General features: G+C 32.1%; 1 protein-coding gene and 1 long non-coding RNA gene across 4 annotated transcripts in view; one reads left to right on the top strand and one right to left on the bottom strand.

Annotated features, from left to right (window-relative positions):
* LOC108974935 overlaps positions 1-21,382 on the top strand; it is a 146,743-nt gene that overhangs the window by 14,161 nt on the left and 111,200 nt on the right. For both annotated transcript variants that reach the window (XR_001993832.1, XR_001993831.1), the window contains exon 2: positions 14,005-14,098. This is a non-coding gene — a long non-coding RNA (uncharacterized LOC108974935). The remainder of the gene's footprint in view (positions 1-14,004; positions 14,099-21,382) is intronic.
* The window catches only part of LOC108974932 (trithorax group protein osa), a 30,710-nt gene that overhangs the window by 8,085 nt on the left and 1,243 nt on the right, over positions 1-21,382 (bottom strand). The gene's annotated exons all lie outside the window — the stretch shown is intronic.

Below are 21,382 nucleotides of genomic sequence, written 5' to 3'. Positions count from 1 at the left end.
ATTATAAAATTCTGAACTTATTTTTCAAAACCTATTTAGTCCCCCTGAAAGTAATCCCCCTTAGCCACAATAGAGTTGTGCCAACGTTTTCTCCAATCTTCGAAACACTTGTTGAAGGGATTTTTTTTTTTAATTTTGACGTGGTTTTTTGCCGTCGGCTCACCTTTGCGCCGATATTCAGTCGATTAAACGTATATTTCCAGGTCGTAAGCATAGATCTAAGACTCATAGCCAGTAATCATGACATTTTGGAAGTCGGAAAGCATTGTTTCACAGAACTAGCGCGACTCTGTTTTCCGATAAAACTGAATGAATTTCTACCAATAAAACACACTGGCTCGTGACAAACAATTATCACCAGAGGCCTTTTCCAACATTCTGACTGTTTCGGCATCAGAAATTTGATTCCGCACACCAAATTTAATGGAACGAAGAATTGTTGAATCAATTTTATGTACTTCAGAAAGACCAACACTAAACACTATAAACTATTTTGAAATGAAATTCGGCTTAAAGCCATACGAATGTAGAAAAAAAATTGAATTAAAGAGTTGTAAAATTTTTTGCCCACTGAAGTATGCGTAGATATGATAACAATTATATTTTTCTTTTTTCTTCAGAAACTAATGCAATATGCATATGTTAAAAATAAAGAAAAAGAAAACTCATTTGAAAATAATAATTTCAAAGATAAAAAATAATTCCATGAAATTCGTTCAACTTCTTTTTTTAATAGATATATATTTTTCACGTCTTATATGACATTGTTAACATATAAAAAAATCACTGAAAAAATAATTAAAAACGTCAAAATAAAAGAGTAAGAATCATTGGAAAAAATTTACAAAATTATAAAAAGTTAAAAATGAAATTTTTTAAAGCAACACTTTTTTTGAATTTATGGCTTATTTGTTATTCAGACTCTATACTGGTATAATGCCGTATGGACATTATAAGGGTGTATAACATAATGCCGACAATCAAAATCTCGGAATTTGGCATTTTGATTTAGCTGACTTGAATTTTGTCGGTATTTTGATGGCGATGAACTTTGGTATTTTAAGTGTATCCCACATTATAAATGCATTTATGTAGGTATACAAATACATCCATACTTCTTCATTGAAGTTTATTATAAATATATACACCATATAAGTTATCTCTTCGCCCTACACCCTAACACTTCTTGCAGTCGGCATTAACATTGGCAATGTAAGTGCCTTGACTTTCCACATGGTTAATATTACTTCGTGACTAGAAGAGCGGTAACAGCGACAACAACAACAACAGCAATCAGAAGCAGCAACTGCTGGAACAGTAATACCACACAAGCATAACATTTAGACAACAGAGCAGCAGTCAGTCGTTATTTCGTGTATTAACAACTATAACAACAATAACAGCAACAATGTGACAGAAATTCCTGCAATTGTTACTGCATCTGCATTTTATGTCACTTTGTGGGTGCCACTCATTTTCGTGGCACATTTTATAGCGCATTTACATTTTTATCATCGCTGCTTTCGAACATCTTTGCCTACAAGCAAACCAACACACACACACACACACACATACATACATACATACTTACATGCTCACACATTTGTACAAACATTCATAAAAATAGCAAATTCGTCGTTGTCCGTCGTGTTTGTTGTATTTATGGTGAAAGTTTGTGTACTTCGATTATGATGTAGCCTTCATTGACTTTTACTGTCACGTCGCGCTGCCGCCATTGTTCAGCGTAGCGTTCGCGCTGGCGCTGGTGGCTTTGCCGCCTAATGAACATACTTTATTTGAGTTACTGCTATTTACATGCGCGCTCAAATATTCGCAAATTGAAAATATCTATTTAACGGCTTTTGTACGAGCGACGTGGCGCGCAGGCGTCCCACACCTTTCGTTGCGCTGCCAATCACTTTCGTTTCAATGCGTGCGGTTTTGGTGTTATTGTGCTTACGCAATCGTGTTTGTTTGATATTTTATATTTAGCGTCTTTACAGAAATGACTCTGCTTTCCTCTCCATCGCTCTGCTGCTTCGATTCCGTTTCGAATTGCACGAAATTTACTATTGTTACTCGATTTGCACAATTGGTCGCTGCTGAATGCCTCAAATTTGTAGCCGCCACCGCAACAGCCGCAGCATTACTTGGCGACAATCTTAATGAGCGGTAATTGTTGCCTTTATGCCACGGCTTAGGCCCTAGTTGTGTACATTTTGTCTGCGCTGTGGCCAATTTCATGTTTGCTTCATGCTTCCGTTTTATTGCTGTTCTTTGATTCATTTCTTCTTCTTTTTGCATTGGGGCTATCCAATTGCTCTGACGTGATGTAATACTATATTTATTGTATACATTTTTTTTATTCTTGCTAATTTGCAAAATTACATTTTCTACTGTGACTGATTAGCGTTTCTTTGAGTTGTTATGGCAGTTAATAGTTCTTGAAGCAAATTATTTTCGCATTAACTCGCAAATGGCATTGATACAATGATTTCTGTGCTAACGTAGGAGACTTATTTAATTTGTTTCTGGGTAAAAGCCATTAGAGTAGCAACTAGTGATCACAACACTGAAGAACTTAAAGTTGTTAGATTCAAATAATAGTTGTCTACACTTTTTAGAATAAAAATAATAAAATAATCGACTTGAATAAATAGTAAATATCAATCTATTCTACTAATTCTAGAAATATAGTATATATAATTTGAAATTTTTTGCTGTTCACGGGATCAGAGTCCCATATTATTGAACATGTAAAATTGAACGAGGAATCGAATGGAAAAGTCAATTAAAAAAAAAAAAAAGTTGGTGGAAAAGCACAAAAAACGTAATTTTTGGGAAAAAAAAGTTTTTTTTTAGATTTTGAAAATTTTTTTGGATTTGGAAAATATTGTTACATAAAATTGGATAAATTCAAAATTTTTTAACTTAATTTTGAGGTCGTTAAAAAATAAAAAAATAGTAATTTTTTTCTTTGATCGGAATTTGAAATGAGCGCCAGAAAACAGTGGATCAACTTTGACCACTAAAAAGTTAACAGATATTGGTATGGTATTCCAAAGTTTGGTCAAAGTCGAAGAACTACGGGTACAAAACCATGTCGCCAATTGATGGAATGGCCCATATCTAGTTTTTATGAAACTCATATTTTTGCTTAAGTAAACTTAAGCTTTTTTAGCATATACAAAGTTGTTAAATAAGTTTTGTCGTTCGATAAGAGCGGGCGCACGATTCTACTAGCCCAACATTTTTATGTTTTGTTTGTACACTTTTCATATGAAAGAGCACTAAATCTCTTTCATATGAAAAGTGTACAAACAAAACTCTCTACACATCTCCTTAGGCAGTGTGAACCATATTTTAAGTGAAACCTCTTAGTTTTAGAAAGCTGTGTGCACAATGGAACAAAACACATTCTATTCGATTCGATGAATTTTCGCGAGGATTCATCACTATGGATGAGACTTGAGTCTATCACCATGATCCCGAATCAAAAAATGAGGCTAAAGAGTGGTGTGTTTTTGGTTGTTCACCTTCGAAACGGGTTCGTGTCCGGAAATCGGCCAAGAAAGTTTTGGCATCAGTTTTTTGGGATACGAGAGGAATATATTTGGTGAATTACTTGCAAACTGATAAAACAATTAATTGTGAATATTATTGCAAATTTTTTGACCAGTTGAAGGAAAAAATTCGTAAAAAAGACCTGGTTGGCAGAAGGAAAAATCCTTTTTCATTAGAACAATGCACCGTGTCACAAGAGCATTTTGACAACGGCTAAAATCCATGAACTAAAGTTCGAATTTTTGAAGCATCCTCCGTATTTACCCGATTGGGCTTCCAGCGACTTCTTTTTGTTTCTAGAACTCAAAAAATGTATGCGTTGCAAGCTTCTTTCCTTAAATGAAGATGTCATAACGGCTTTTGAAGGGTATTTTTCAGACCTTCCGGATTCTCACTACAAGGATGGGATCCACAGATTGGAGGATGTTTGGAGTAAGTGTATTAATGTTCAGGAAGATTTTACTGCATAGAAAGAATGTTTTGAATCATAAAACTGTGCTTTCTTATCAAACGACAAAACTTATTGAACAACCTGGTAGTCACAAAATCAAGTTTTCAATCGATACAAGTTTGGACATTCACTACGCCTGGGCAAATATTTTGGTGTTGATGAAACGAAGCTAAACCAGCTTAACGGGGCTGTGCAAATTAAATATATTTATGTTACAAAGTCGGAATTAATGATTTTAGAAAGCTTTTGATGGTTTGTTCTGTCCATTTGTTTGATATGAAAACCTTCAAAACGAATCAACGATATTTGGTAGGGAGAAAAATAGCTTCACCTTAAATTTGGTTGTTCAGTTTGAATACTGGTCCGATCTAAACAATATGTTTATATAATATATATCCTGAAGATGGAGTTACTATACGGTCAAATAAAAACTTAGTTTTTTAGATCAATTTATAAATATATATATATATGCTATACTTTATGTAGTCTCCAAAATTTTCTTTGGGTGATTCGAACTTAATATGTATGTATATCTTGTCCAGGGTATAAAAAAGTGGATACTTTTGGAAAAAGTAAAATATCATAAATATTTTGAATTCTCTAAAAAAGAAACGAAACTTTCGAAAACTTATTTTACTTTGATTGTGCACAGTCATTTTATTTTTTTACGCACTGTGGCTTTTAAAATATTTAAATTAAATTTTTTTTCGTGAAATGAACATCTTAAGAAGGCAAACAGCAATTCATCAACACTTTCTGGAATGTTATTTATACTTTTTCTTAACAATTTATTGCTAAGCCCTCCTAATTAATACACTACAAATGGAAATTAGCAAAAGAAAATAATTTCGCCTCCAGCGAACCGGGTTACTTATCGTATTTTACGCCTCACATCGCTATCCTCAACGGAGCGCGTAATTGCCGATCGCAGAAAAGCGTTAAAGCGTATTAAATGAAGACACTTGTTGAAATAAAGCCGCCTAGTTGTACACTTATAGTACATGCTGAGCATGTGCGCATGCCCAGTTACATTAAACGAAACTGGGGGCCAATACAAAGCCGCAACACGTATGACAGCTGGAGCTCAAGGGGCATGACAAACATTTAAACTCCAAACAGTTATCTACTTAAGTGTGAACTGGAGTACGCGATGTGGAATGTGCGGTTAATTAAACGGTACTTATTCGCACGATCGACACCAAAGGTGGAAACATGCGTGTTCGACTGTGCGATATTAAGTTGTTTGATAAGTTGGCGCATGCGTGTTGCTATAAAAGGCAAATTGAATGTGGCGCAGTTAATTATTTAATATACTGGTAAAGTGGTGTTGTGAATCCGCTTGTTTGGGGATATTTTTAGGTACTGTGTTAATCTAAGTAGCATAATATGTAATTTATTTGTATGAGGCGTAAAAAATTGACTCAATTAGTTTGAGTTGAGGCTTTAGGCTTCAGGTTTGTTCATGAGTATACTCAGATCAGGAAATATTCAGTTGATCTGTTACTTTCTGATTTTAATGCTTTCTAAAAGCCAAAAATTTCATTACTGTGACATGATTATGCCGTCAGAAGGTTCATTAAATAGCTATCTTTAGAATCGTTAACAAAAGCGTAACTTGTTAATGAAAATTTTAGACAATCAATAATATTATATAAACATTTATATAATTTTTATTATTATTGTTAAATTTAACTATCCATTAAAACCACAAGCATCCACAGCCTACTCACAGGTTTATTTGTAGCGACCCCACTGATCTCTTACTTCGCTCACAATAAAAAAATAATCGATTCTTCTTGCACATACCTATTTAGTCGCATCATAAAACTAAATATTGGCCAACGCATGAACATTTCTATTGATCCATTCGTCAAGACGGCACTCAGGCATTAATTGAGTAAACCGAAAAACTTTCACTCTCTTTGCAAGTGGCAAATAAAAAATGCAAATAAAAAACGCCATGGAAATTATTTTCGTTTCTTATTAGCTATTTGCTGTTTATGTTGTGTTTACATGTTCGTTTTTGTTGTTTTGTTATTGAATTGTTTTGCATTGTTTGTTTGTTATGCTCGTTGGCTCATCATTTTCTTACACAATTGCTATGTTGCTTCGGCCGCTTTAATGTGTTTTTTTTTATTTTTTGTTTCTTACACAAAAATTTCAAATACCCAAAGGGCGTAGCCTTTCTTAGACTCTTTGGTGTTTCTGGTATTTCGAAAATATGTTTACTAAAGCAATTCGCTTCAATTTGCATTCGTGTGAATAATCACTGATGTTTACTAATGTTTTAAACTTAAAAAATTTATTTTTAAACTTTAAATCTTAAAATATTGGTTGTAAGTAACTATTTATGAATATTCATTGTTCTGAAAATTTGTTTGCTTTAAACTATTCAATTTTATATTAGAAAGAAAAATAAAATATCAGTCATGAAATGCAAAATTGTGTTGAAAATACACAAAAACTATTTATTCTAAATAATGGCCTTAATAAGGTAAAAAAATATTTTTTAAAAATTTTATATTTGTTTAAAATTAGTTAAAAAACTTAACATTCAAATGTTATGACTTAAAAAATTTGCGAGTTTTCGAATAACTTTTCAATGAAACCGACACTAAATCTTGTGACTTTTTGTCTATCATTCTGGAAACTAAGATTCTTTTAAATAATTGTAGTTCTTTAAATACTTTCATGCACATTATGTTTCAAATCCATACTCGTGCGAACTGCATATAATTTTCTTCCAAAATTTTCCATTTCGTTTATTAAGAATTTTTGGAAATTGCCAAATAAAGAGTCGTTATTTTTGTGAAAAATTGGTTTTCAAGTTTCTTTTTCCGATTCTTCTCTTATTTTTGGTTGTTTAAATTTGTATAATTTTAAGAACTATTTAATTTTAATTTCATTTTGTTTTAACTAAAACTATTTATTACTTGTGTCCAGGGAATAGTCGGTATTTGCGTAAAAGTAATTTTTAAATATTCGAAAGCTCTTTCAAAACAGTGAAAAGATTTTTGTTAAGCGGAAAATAATGTGAAAAATATATAAAAAAATTTTGAATAATTTCAATTAAAATTGAATCGCAAATTTTTTCGGAATGTTATAGGTTTTTATCTCTTTATATAACGAAATTTTTTTTTAATGTCGAAAAACTTCTTTAAAAAATTGTCAAATAATTTAAAAAATTTTAAATTTTTTTTCACAATATTTTATATTATTCTCGCNNATTTAAATATTTTTCTTACCGGTATCTTAAAATTATTTTCCTTTCTGTCGTTTCATGGTTTCATTTGCAATTTTCTGATGATTTGTGGATTTTTGGAATTGACTTGAAAAGGTAAGCTTTTAACTTTTTTTGACCAAAATCATATATATATAGATATATATATCATTATTGGCAACTAAATAGATTGTCAAATTATTTTCTTATGAATATTAGAACTACGAGGTCGCCTCTCAAGGGACATATTTTAACAATCATAATCATTGCACGTAGATATAAAATATACTAATACTGCTAATATAATGGGGATGATATAATTTCTATGTCTCTTTTTGCCATTTTTGATATGTCTTGATCTTTATTGTAACCGTTGATCAATTGCACCTTTTGATGCGCTTTTGCTATTTTATGGTCGTAATAATCATTAACCTATGTTCGCTATTCGTCAAATTGTTGAAAATTTCGAGCGTACGTTTTCTTTAGATACTGTTCAAGTGCCAAAGCCAAAAAGAACCGCTCGAAGTTCTGAAAAAATTGCCGGAGACCGTAATTTGTCGATTTCAAGACCTTCTCAAGAATTGGAACTGTTTCAAACCACAACCAATCGATATAAAATTGTTCTTCCTCAAGAAGTGAAGTCAATGGATCACCTCAAACATCGTGAATTTGCTGATTTTGCTTTGGATCAACTTGAAAGCGATAGTGATCTTTTAAGGCAATCATCTGCTCCGATGAGGTCAACCAATTTTTTATGACTGCAATTGTAGGAAGTTGACCTTGAAAATATTTGGTGCCAACAAGATGAAGTTAAGTGCCACACAGCAAGTGCAATAACCAAATTTTTACGATAAACACCATAAGACTACCTTATGCGGAGTTATTAGAAGTCTTTGGTCTTTAGCAATAAACCAGACTTCCTTCAAGCCCTAGAAGTCAATATTGATCATATTGTTCATGACAAAAAACTTAATTCGGTGGAAAAAGTACTCGAAAATTGGGTTCATAGAATTCCATTCTGCAAAAGCAGTCTTTGAGGTCATTTGAATGCTGTTATATTCGCAACTTAATTGTATCGATTGTACTTCACATTAGATAAAAAATATTTGATTTTCCATAGCAATCATTGTGTTTTTTTTTTTTTTAATAAATCATACCACTCTTATTTGAAAACCGAAAAAAAATTATCAAAGCCAAAATTTTTGATTTTCTTTATTTCCATTGACCATTGCATTCTTCATTACTTAGATAGATAACTTAATTAAAATCTTCGCACTATCTTATGCCATCAGCTAATTGTAATTTCGCTTTAAGTGAACATTGTATAACAAAATTTGGAAAATTTTTTGAAAGTATTTGCTTTTCTTTATTTTACTCGAAAAAAATTTTTCCGTGCCGCTTCTTTAATTCTCTTCAATTGCCTTAAAAGTTTTGTGTTAATTATTTTTGGCAAAATTTTTTATTCTGTAACGGCTGCTGGTCCTTTCTCAACCCTCATCAAACCCTTATCAATCGCTTCAATTAATTAACGGTTTACTTTGCGACTACAAACTGTCGCCAACTGACTTTTCTGCATTAACCAAACATGCTTTATTTTATGAAAATAATAAAAATGCAAATAAAAAATTGATTTAAAGATGAGATTTCTTCCAACACGTGGCAAAAGGAAGTTTGTTGATACTATCTGCGCATAATTCAATTGAAATTGAAATTATAAAATATGAAATATTGGGGAATATTATTTGCTGGTTGGAATGACAGCTAATAAATGAAAGTTATATTTATTTTTAATATATTTTCTTATTGATTTTTTCCTCCTTTCCTTGGATATATAATATATACATATATAATTTTTCTACATATGACTTTTATAGCATATCTATTTTAAGTGAAAATTTCTGTTAAATTTACATTTTGTATTCAACACACATTCACATAAACCTTCCCTACGTGCAAGCCAATTAATATCGTTGATTTGCATCGAAACCAGAAAAACCTTAAATTAGAACACTTTCGGTTGACTTTCCTTCATGTGAATGACTTGCAAATAAAATATATCAAACACATAATGGACTTATCTTCAATCTTAACATTTAATTGCTGAGAATTTAAAAGAAAGTTGTAAGTTTGCGTGCGAAATTTATTTTTTGAAACCAATTAGAAAGCGAATTGCCAGCCGCAAATATACAAAAGCGAGTTGCCAATTTAATGTCGAAAGATAAATTAGGAATTATATTGTATTTACTTTGTGGCTCATATTTGAAATAAAATTAATATAAATTTATACTAATCTAATTAATTAAGGTGGTATTTTGTTTTTAGGATTTATATTTATTCCTAAAGCTTCAGTTTCATTAATTTTTAATTAATTTTTTATATGAAGTAATTTATTAAAACTGTGGCTCGATAGATGAAGGTGGAAAGTGCAAATATTGAAAAAATATATTTTACAATAACTAAAGTAAATTTTTAGTAAAAAATTATTTTTATTACATAATTAATTTTAAATTGTAATGACATTTTTTAAAATTTTGAATTTAATCTACCTCTCTCTAATATTTCCATAAAATGCAACTATTAATATATCTATACAATTCAATCGACTAACCGGAGTAAAAATCCTATGCTGTTTTTTCGGTATTCTACTAATCGACTAACCGGATATGATAGGACAGCATAGGATTTTTAATCCTGGTATACTATATACACATATGCAAATATAAAAAAGCGTTAATCCGGTTAGCGGGATAATTTCGTATTATTTCAATGAGTCAGTTTTGCAACGTCTCGTCAATTTAATAAAAAGTTTGTATAACAATAGATATATAAAAAAAGTTAAATCTCTTCTCCTCAAAAAAACTTTGTTTTGACTATCGACAGCATCGTTAGTGTAGATAGCAATCTATGGTTGCAATTGGCGATTATTTTTTACGATTTTTTGTTTTAACCGAAAATTGTTTTCTTTGAAATAAGCTTAGTTGAGCAATATATGCTTAGAAAATAAATTTTTCATAAGGAGGTTGAAAAACATCGCAATTAGATGAAATAAAAAAACGCTTTCAATCGTTAAGTGGGGCCTTATTTTGACTCTTCTGAAAAAACTTGCGGTAAAAGAATATACATATTTTTTTACATCATCCGAGAATTGAGTTTTCAAGGAAGATTTTAGAAACCAAGATGTTTTAATTTTTCTGTTTAACTTAAATTTTGAGGTTATATAACACAAAAGTTTTAGATCTTTTTGTTAGCTGCAACTTTGCCAAGTAACTTTTTTGCCTACAACTTGTGGGTTTTCCTTAAATAAAGGGAGCCCGTTTTTAATTCCTCAAAATCTCTTCTTCTTTCCGACCTAAAATTTTTCGAATTTTTCTTTAATTTTTCATATTTTATCTCCCTTTTCGAATGGGTGTTACCTTGTATGATTTTTATTTTCTTTCAAATCGACCCAAGTCTAATCTTGTATAAGTGTAAGTTTTTTTTTTTAGTTCGGTCTTAAGCCCCCCAGATAAAATCGATATAAATTACAATCTGATATTATTATATCGTACTTCAATTTATGTGGTGTTTGATATATTTACAAATGTTGAGCGTCGAAATTTGCTCAGGAAAAATTGTGGAAGTATTGTTAATAATAATGTTTTTTTTCTAAAGAATTTCGGCAAAGTGAAATTAATTGTGGTATTTTTTAGTTTAAGCTTTGATCAATCGAGCGTTCTAGTTGAAAACGGGTTCTAATTACAGTTACAACGAATATTGGACATTGAATATTTTTTATAGAAGATTGCCAAAATGATTATTTATTATAAGAAATGCATTCAATTGAAATCACATAATATTTTCTTCAAACTTCATATCTCCACTAATTTCATTACAGTCGGGACACACACCATACATCAGGCGGTTAAAGGATTTGCTAATTTATATATTGTTATACTATATACCATACAAAAACACATAAATGCGGTCAATTTCAATTAGACTACAATTGATATTTTTACTTTGAATTCAAATTTGTGTTATTTTTCATAAAGTTAAAAAAAAACACTTTAAATAAAATTAGTATTACTCAATTGAAAGCGCTTTACAACCATAATAAAAATATAAAACGCAATATATGAACACATAAAGATATTACAAACTTCTACTTAGAAAACAAATTCAAATCATTGAGTTATGTTAACTCAAAACTTCATTGTGCCTCAGAGAAGCCAGAAGTTACTCTTAACTGCCTCAAAGACACACAGTGTGGGTGAAAATATCCGCATTACAGCCTCTTACATGCTTTACATACCCATATGCATATCTACTTATGTAAACTTTCAAACATATTTATCTGCACATAACGTGTATACCGAAAGTAAAAGTTATTCCGCGCCATGCGCATATTTTCTACATCATCCGATAAATGAGATTTCAGAAAAAAGTTATTTGCGCAGTTGCTTGCCTGCCATCAGCTCTGGGCTGCACGCTCCCACCACTGACGAGCATCTTCGCTTCGAGATATTGAATATAAATCTTAACTTATTTTCTTTGAGATTTTTTTCTCGCTGCAAACTCGGTATCGGCCTTTTGTGAATTTATTTATTTTTCAATACGTTTTCTGCGTTTTCTTTTGGCTGGTCGACTATTTACAAATATACGTATATGCATGTGTGTATGTGTTTTCGAAGCTTTTTATGTGTTTATCTTTTGCTTTCCTCCGCTCTTCGCAGCACCTGCTGCTCATCATATATTTCACTAATTGTTTTCCGGCGAAATACGAAGCATTTTTTTCTCACATTTAGCGTGTGACATAAGCTGTACTTATTTCTCGAGTGTTCGTGGCGAAATCTTGAGCTTACGGCTCCACTTGCACTTCAACGCTTTTCCCATTATCTTGCGCTGTGCAGCCGTGTCAATATCATCTTTGGTGTCTTATGTAATATTATTGCTATTATTACATTGTTATTGTTGTTTTTATTGGCCGTTGTGTTGGTCAGTTGAAGCCATTGTCGGTAGTACCGCCACATTTTGTGGCAACCGAAACCGGTACAACTAAGTGAAATGTCTTACTTACTGCATGCAATAAACACATGACAACAACAAAAATAACAAATATGTAACAACAGCAAGCACTTGACAGCATGTGACTGCATTATGTTTATTTTTATTTGCAGGTACTGTATGGCAGACAACAGTTACATAGGCATTTATGCAGTGGCCGTGCAATTTTCGTGCATTTCACGTTCATGATTCATGGACATGCTAGTGAATTGTGCCTGTGTTTGTGCTTGAAAAGTCGGAAGTACTATATAGTTTAAGGCATTTGCATTTAGTTTTTGACTATGCAGGTTCAAGTGCTTATTAACAATTAAAATTAGTTATTATATTTCGTGCTTAACATATTATTATGCATTACAAGGTGTCAGAAGTGGCGCAAAAACTCTTACTAACCGACGGTATAAGTTTCGGTTATCATGTTAGTTATTTACAAGTGATTTGGCATTATGTCATAAGGCTTGTTGGAAAATATGAATATAGCAAATTTCTAGTCCAAAAATTATCGCTAAAGCATCACTTAATACTCTTTGTATGTTCGCTGTAAACATGAAAGAAGTAGTATATATATTTAATTTTATTTTTTTTTAAAGAAAATTAACATTATTGTAATACAAATTTTATTGACGAAAGATTACTTCACTTGTGTTGTATAGGCTCCAACATCAAAACCGACACATTTCATTCTCTCATTTCATCGACCCCTTTGTTTTTGATTTAGAGCCTCCTACTATAACAATTAATCAAGAAAATCTGCTTCATTAAAAGGCGTTATCTGAAGCTTATTTACTTCGTGGAGGTTAACAGAGAGCAATTTCTTAAATAACCATATGCTCTCCTTCTAAAAATTTCAGCTGAAGTGACGTCAGCAGAACAGCTGTTATTAACTAAGAATTGAAATGACTATGATTCTGAATTCTGAAATATTCATGATTAGAAATTTATCTGCTAGCATCATTATTCACCCTTTGAGATAAAGTACCACCCAGTAGATATATTTTTAATCCTGAGTAGTACACCTTAAGTTTGCGATAAAGTTTGTAACACCTAAAAATCGGAGACCACATAAACTGTATATATAAATGATCGGCGTGACGAGCTGTGTCCATTAGGCTGTGTCCGCTGGTCCCTCAGCTTTTGAGATATCGATCTGAAATTTTGCACACGTTCCCGAAGCCGTTGACAGTTCTTGACCATATCAAAGTCAGGGTCCGTTCAGGTAACATTGACTCGACTGTCGTGGAAACGGTCGGAACTGCCAATATCAGACCATGACAGTATATAGCTTCCATACAAGCTTAGCGGACGGAATCAAGTGCTGACAAGAAGGTTTTTTCATTTGACGAGATATCTTCAAGAAATTTGACATGCGTTATAGCGCAAGGAAATGATGTAATCTCCAAAGAAACGGATTAACTCGGACCAGTATTTAGCTGACATACAAACTGACCAATCAAAAAAAAAAAAAAAAAAAAAAGTTAAGTATAGTTGAGTTTTGGTTATAAATTGATTACATATAGTAGGTCATCAAGCACACATATATTGGTTATTATATCTTGTTGATACGTTGTTTTGCATTTTGTGTGACGATTTTAACTATAATTCTTGCTTTAGTTGCCTTAATCGTGTTTGTCATACATAGATACACTGCAGTCATTCATAGAGTGAAGTGTTTCCCTTTCTATAACACATCCTTGTAAAACTATATCTTATATAAGTATATTACTTTCAGAACAATACGAATAGCCGAATTCCAGTACAGATCATCTTCTATAAGTTCTAAAGTCACGTTTATTATGTTAATGGAAGCAACAGAAAATAGTATGGTATGTAGAAGTCTAACTCTCCTATAATTTAATGTCGTCTTTGGATTAAGAAGCACCAAAAGTAAATATATATGTTTTTTGTTGGAATGCTTTAAGTCTAAAACTCTTTTATATATTATAAAAATGTTCATAGAAAGGTGATTTATTTATCAATAAAATTGTTAGAAAAATGTAGTGAGTAGCAGCAAGACTAAGAAAACATACTCATCTAGTTGTATACATTTTGTTAATGTATGCACCAAGAGATGCTTGGATAAAATCCAACACAAAGATGGCATACAAAAACGAGAGGCAGATTATATGTATGCATAAATGTATATGTATATAGGTGATGGTGGATAAATTAGAATTCCTTAACATAATTAGAACCGTTAATTAGGCATTTTGTGTGCGGCTGATTGCTGAAAAAGGGAATTGACATGAAAATAAGCAACAACGAAAATATGATTCAACTACTTATCCAAAGCTACAGCGTAAAAAGACTTAAGGCCATGAAAGGGTCTATAGTGCACTACAAGGAACATTAAAATGAAACAAAGTGCGTAGGAAGTCAAGCTGAAAAGGCACACTTTGATATGTAAATTTTAGTTGGAAATGGACTAGGAAAATATCAGCGCACTTTGAGCGTGTAGTATGGCAATGTTGCTGATGTAAATTATACATACTTAGAACTAATATAGCTTTAATGGTTACATCCACATTTGAGTTAAAAAAATGTATTCTCTTTTTTCTATATACAAGTACATCGAACTTATGTATGTTTGCGATTATTTGTTGTTATTGGCCTTCAATACTGTAAATCTTTTTTTTCAGAGCGCTGTTTTCGGAGTCAGTGAGGAAAAGCTTTCCGGAAAAGCTATAGATAGATTTGAATATTTCACAGGATTTTCACAGATATATTCATTAGATATCGATGGAATACGATTTTTTGCAAATAATTTCGATTTTTAAGCCAAACTGCTGTACGCTTTTTCACAAAATTTTTTTGTTTTCTTAGGAAGCCTAAATTTGATCTCAATTGAGCATTTTAATAAGTCCTTCAATCATTTCTTGCTTTCGTCTATTAATAATTAATAATTTTATTCATATTTGGATTTGAGATAATTTTAGGCAGAAACATCTTCGAAATTTGACATGCGTTATTTTCAAAATTAATCATTCAATCTCTGAAAAAAATTCTTCAGATCGGCATGCTGTGGTATACAGCTGCCATACAAATTGAGACATAGGAAGCTAGGGCTTGTATGAAAATTTTTTTAATTTCACGAGGTATCTTGGACAAGTCTGACGTGGGTTATTTTACAAGACTAGGTTGCAACTTCCGAAGAAATTGTGCAGATCGGATTACTATAGCATATAGCTGCAATACAAACAGCTCAATTTATACAAAATTTCAAAAAATTGAAACCTTCAGACAACAACATCATACATTGAATACATTGATACATTCTTAGACTCCTGGTCATCATAAGAAAAATTCTTTCTAATTCGTAAATTAGTTCAACTACTTTTTTGTTAATTCCCTTGTATTCCTTTTATACATTTTGCATTTTCTTTCTGTACATTAATCTCAAGCACACCTTCACTGTTCTCAGTGTTATTTCGACTCTTTAACTGTCTATCACCTGTTTTGCTACTTCCATTTCCTACATCAGCTTTGCCATTCGCTTGGTTGAATGAACTGCTGCTGGCGTGCGTAAACATTTCGAGTGATTAAACAAATGCTGTACTTAAATAAAATAGTAATTTATTCAATTTTACGAGCATCTGTTTTTTCTGTGACCTACAGCAATGCTAATTTACCGCCACCGAAAGAAATAAATTTTCAAAGTCGCACACTAAGCATACTTTCAGGCATTCTGTTCTGCCAACAACACCACCTAACACCAGCGCCATTAATACGGCACACCCGCACAACCGGTCAACTGCATTTGCTGCTGCTATTTTGCAAACTCTTCCACATCCATATCCACTAACTGTTTTTTTACATTTGTCGCCTGCCAGTCGCACTTGGCTGTTGCTCTAAAAGTTGCTACCTTTCGCGTCTCGCGCCCGCTTATATTTACTTCGCTAATTGCAATCGCACAAATGCTCTTCGGCAAGCTGGCTTTCTTGGCCGGTTCTTCTGCCTGTCTGGTTTTGTGTTTGCTTGACTGTTTTTAAGCTGCCTGCAGTCATTAAGTGCCAGCGTTACGTATGCGCGCGCAAAACAGACTGATAACTGTGAAAATTAATTTCAATTAAAAAGGTTTTGCAACGCCGCCTCGCTCTCTCCTCACTCACACACTCCTGCTGTCGCTTGCAGTCATTAATGCCGCCATTGGAGCGGAACTGAGAACTTTGCCTTACTTTGCTAGCCAACTGTAGTGCTTAGTATGCTTAGCGCAATGGCCGGAAATGAAAGTCCTTTAGCAGTTGTCTTAGTGTGTGGGTGTCTATCCGTGTGTTGTGCAAACTAAGATATTGACCGTATAATAAAGCTATTCAGCTGTGCGGCGCTCATGACTATATTGAGTGTTGAAGTGCAGTCTATTTTTCTTAGTGCCACATTTTCATTGTGCCCCTCGGCAGCTGCCGCAGCTCATCTGCCACTTCATTAGCGCTTTCGCCTATCTAGCGGTGTTTCCGCTTCCGTTCCAAAGAATGACAGCTGTAGAAACTATGTAACTGTGCATCGCTATGCATTTGCAGTGGTACAGCGCATACAGTGATTCATACTTTGTTACAATATATAATAATGCTTTACTGCGTCTTGATTTGGTAGCATCAACTACTGCCCTTCCCCATTTGCAAGTCTGTTATTTTATCGCGCCTCTGCTAGCGATTGGAATGAGTTTGTCTGTTTCTGCGTTTTACCTTTCGTACGATTAAGGCTTCTTTGCATTTTGAAAGTCTTCTTGCAGTTCCCTTCTTGTTATAGGGATAAACACATCGCAGTTGCTAGTATTTGCTCAAAGCGAAAATCTTAAAATAAAACTGTCTTATTTATTGGCAACAGTTAAATCAAGTAGTGGCATTTTCGACTTCTATTGGATATACAAATTCTAAAAAAAATTTAGAAATATTTGTATTGAGAATACTCTATTTGAAGACGAGTGTACTATATATACGATAATTGGAAAGGGAAGGAAGAAAAATAAATATAGTTTTAGTGCAGAAAATTGTCATACAAAATATGATAGATATAGATAGAACAACACCCAGAAAAGCTCCCACAGTACCTTAAATCTGTTCTTTTATTATTTTGAGATGCTTTCTAATTCACATTGGCTTCAGAATTCGTCACAAGTATTTCAAATTCCTGTAAGGAACACTTGTAAGGTCAACTGAAAACTCCTAATATGTATTTAGAATTTGTTATTGTGGTCATCGCCGTAAGTCAACCTGTCGATAGGATGTTGGTGCGAAAGATCAAAGGATCCTACAAGAAGTTATTAATAAAAGCCACTGCTGTAGGGTTGTATAATACAAAATTATATTTCTTCGAAATGTAACATGATGATTTTCAAGTTCGTTATTTTTACATTACCAAATACAAGGTTTAATTTAATTCTTTGGATATGTGGTGTTCTCGTGTGTGGGTTCTGTTGGTGTGGTGAATTGAAGTGTGACAGTGTTGTGCCTTTCTGTAGAGGTGCGTTGATGTGGTGGATTTAGGGGAAGGCTTACCTCATTTAGCCAAAAATTATCATGATCATTTTTCGAAAATTCAATCAATGTAAAAAAAAATTTAATGAAATTGTTTACAGTGTGGTTGAGTAAGTTAGGAAGAAAATGCCAATAGTTCTGAGCAGCTGTAAATTCTACCACAAACCGGAATACTATTTTACATTATTTGAAAATTTTTTTCTTTTAACATTAATTTTCAAGACTATTTTTTTCAGAGTAGTTGAATAAATTTTTTAACAGTAAGTAATTATCGTTGCACTAAGGAGAATTAAAAATTACAACATACTTTTTAAAATATTTTTGTCTTGAATTTTTGATGCCTTCTGTGACTTTTAGTAGTCATTCCAGAACCAGTTTTAAACCCGTTCGGACTTCATGAAACCAATCTGTTAAATAAATATAATTGAAAAGCCGAGTTTACATTGACTATAAAAGAACAGAAGGAAAAATAAATAGCTAATTTTAGTACCCGTTTACCCTTGTCTAAAATACCTAAAGGGAATCGTTGGAGACCCTGTAAGGTACATACATTTATAAATACTTAATCAGCGTGACGAGTTAAATTGATTCCGCCATAACTATTTAAAATTTTTTCTTTGAATGAAGTTTGTGTGGCTTATTTCCCAAGACGTTGCAAGCTCCAAAGAAACCTTGTAGATCGAGACAATATAACTGATCGGTCAAAATATGGTTCTTATAAGCAAATTTTATTATTTTTATTTTTGAAAGCCAAATAATACTGAACAAAAATAAATAGCAGCTTGACATGACTCCCGCGTGATCTGTTATAAAAAGGCTCCTGAAAAAAGTATATATACATGGATCACCCGTTATAATAAAAAAAATAGGCTTTATTCCGTGTTAAAATTTAATTGATACACCATGGCGTATAAGTAACCAAAAATAAAATACTACCATAATCAAACAAAATTGTAGCAACAAAGCTGCTTTTGTACAACGCTTACATTGAAATTAAAATACACACCTCTAAAACAACACTGGAAACTAAACAAATATTCTGTATTCATACATCAAAAATCCCGCAACAATTGCAATGCCCTGCACTCAACTAACACAATTCATGCTTGTTCCACTCTTTCTATTTTCCTTACTTAATTCACGCTTCCAGCAAAATTTTTGCCCACAAAATACCGAAGCTCAAAATAATGAAAAAACTGAAAAATAAAGCAGAAAATCGAAATGCAAAGAACAATAACTCGTCAAAAAATATATATACTCACAAACACAGCTTCGCATTCCTTTTGCACCGCAAGCTTGGGAAAACAATCCGCGTTTGCGGACTTAATAGAGCAGAGTGCGGTGCAAAACAAATCAACATGCGGATTTACATGCGTCGCTGTGTGTGCACGCATATAGAAATATGGGTGAAAAAATTAAAATTCCTCACTAAATTTAGCAAATGCAGCGCGAGCAAGCCGCAAATGCAACAAAAAAAAGTAAAAAGAAAAAAAAAACAACAAATAAATCAAAAAAAAAAATATATATTTTCCCGTTATTTCAACTGAAATTCGAGTACTTGAAATTCCTTGTTCCGGGTGCGTGCCAACTAAATGCACACATACGCAAACACAACAAGCACACTTGCCTGTCCACTGCCTTCGACTGGCCACTACACAAGTTTACAAATTTTATCAGCTACGAGTAGCTCCCAGTCAATAGAGCTGCATAAGTTTTGTCTGCACAAAAATTTTACTAGTTCGCCGTCCAGCTGCTCGTGTTTTACAGTAACGCTATAACACTTTTACATTTTTGTGGCTTCTATTGCGAGTTTATCCCAAAGTTGTTGTGTTTTTTGTTCCGTTTTTGCGCTGGTGTTTCCTATGGTTCCCTATTAAATTTGGCATACTTCAATTTGGTAACATTCCTTTGCACTTGCTGCGTTTTTGTTGGCGATTTTCTAATTTCGTAGGAATGCTGTAGTGTTCGGCTTGTTACGTGTATGAAAAAGAAGCTTCTACTTGAGTGTTATGTAGGGAAAAATGTGTCTTGTCTTCACAATTCACTGCTCTGATGCAGTGATGTATTTGATGGAGATGGATGAAGTTGACTATAAATCGTTTTTTGTTTATAAAATTTCCTTTAAATATTAAAATTGAAATATCTTCACAATAAAATTAGGGAACTCACTATTTTCCATTACCCATTGTAAAATTATTAATTTTCATACTTGTTTAAAAGAACAACTTGTTCCATTACATACAAAAATGGGTTTACGTAATTACAATTCTCAACACTATGTTTTAGGTTCATTATAACGTACAACTTTATGGATCGATGTAAAACGCCTAAATATAAATAATATGCTTTGAATGCCATTACAATTGACTGTTGACTAATATTTCAAACCAACTTCGTATAAAAATTCAATATAAAACTATATTTTCGCTTTTTTGAAACCGAGTTCATTTAAAAATTTGATTCAGAATTAGTAATTTCGAAATCAGAAGCTTCAACTATTTTTCTTTATACTTTTTAAGTTTAACTGTTCAAGAATATGTGTGAGAGAATATTTTTGGAAAATCAAACTATTTTAAGAACTAAAGCTATTTTGCCGACCTGCCACCGGCGCTGATCGAACAAAAGAGCTTTACGCGAAACTTTAACCTCGGTTTTCTCGAACGTGTCTTTATTAAAGCGAAATTGACGATATGTCCGGTTATATGTACTAGACTGATTTTACTGAAATTTTTAGAGACTCTTCATTCGGACTTGTCTATGGTTGGTTGCTTGTCCTTGGTTATAAGGATAATTCAATTAATATTTTGAATTTATATTACTAAAAAATTATTAACAGTCTTAATAGTTGGTTTTGTATTAAGGGGTACCCTGCATTAAGTGGAATTTTTTGTCTACAGACAATATTCTGGATTTTGTATTAATAATTTGTTTTGGTTTCAAATTGCTACGAGCTTAGAAATCGTGGTTTAAGACCGTTAAAAAGTTATCTAAAATGCATGCCTCTAAACTAGAATACCCTTAAAAAAAAAACACACAATTCTATAAAACATTTTTTTGGTCGGGGGTGGAATTACGATTTCGAAACGGGAGTTTTGAAAAATTACCGTTATTTGGAAAATAAGTTTTTATTCTTCATTAATTTTTTAAAAAACTTCACAAATTAAAAAAAAACTAAAATCATTATAAGAGACAGTTACCAAAAATTTATTTTTGATTATTTCCTGGGGTGTATTTCCGTTATTTCCGTTAAGAAAAAAATTAAAATTTTATTTAACAAAACTTTAAACTAGTTAATATATATTCTAATTGATTTTACTTCCGTGTATTTAGTTTAATTCAATTTAATTTTTATTTTTAATTTTACTTCTATTTTTATTTTTATTTTCTATTTTATATTATTTATTTAGTTTTTAAGTTTAGCTTAGTTTTTTATTTCATTTAAGATTTTAAACCAACTTTATTTTATTTGTTAATTCAGTTAATTTATTTCTTTTTTTTACTTAATTTAATTTAAATTATTTTTCAATTTATGTTAATGAAATTAATCTGCTTTTAGTTTGACTAATTAAATTCTATTTTGTTTACTTCAGTGTATTTTTATTCACTTTTATTTTAATTTTTATTTTAGTTTATTTA

This window comes from Bactrocera latifrons, unplaced genomic scaffold, assembly GCF_001853355.1.
Source record: "Bactrocera latifrons isolate USDA-ARS-PBARC rearing strain unplaced genomic scaffold, ASM185335v1 scaffold_6, whole genome shotgun sequence".
NCBI lineage: Eukaryota > Metazoa > Arthropoda > Insecta > Diptera > Tephritidae > Bactrocera > Bactrocera latifrons.
The sequence above is the reverse complement of the archived record's forward strand: the minus strand, read 5'-3'. Positions and strand labels throughout refer to the sequence as shown.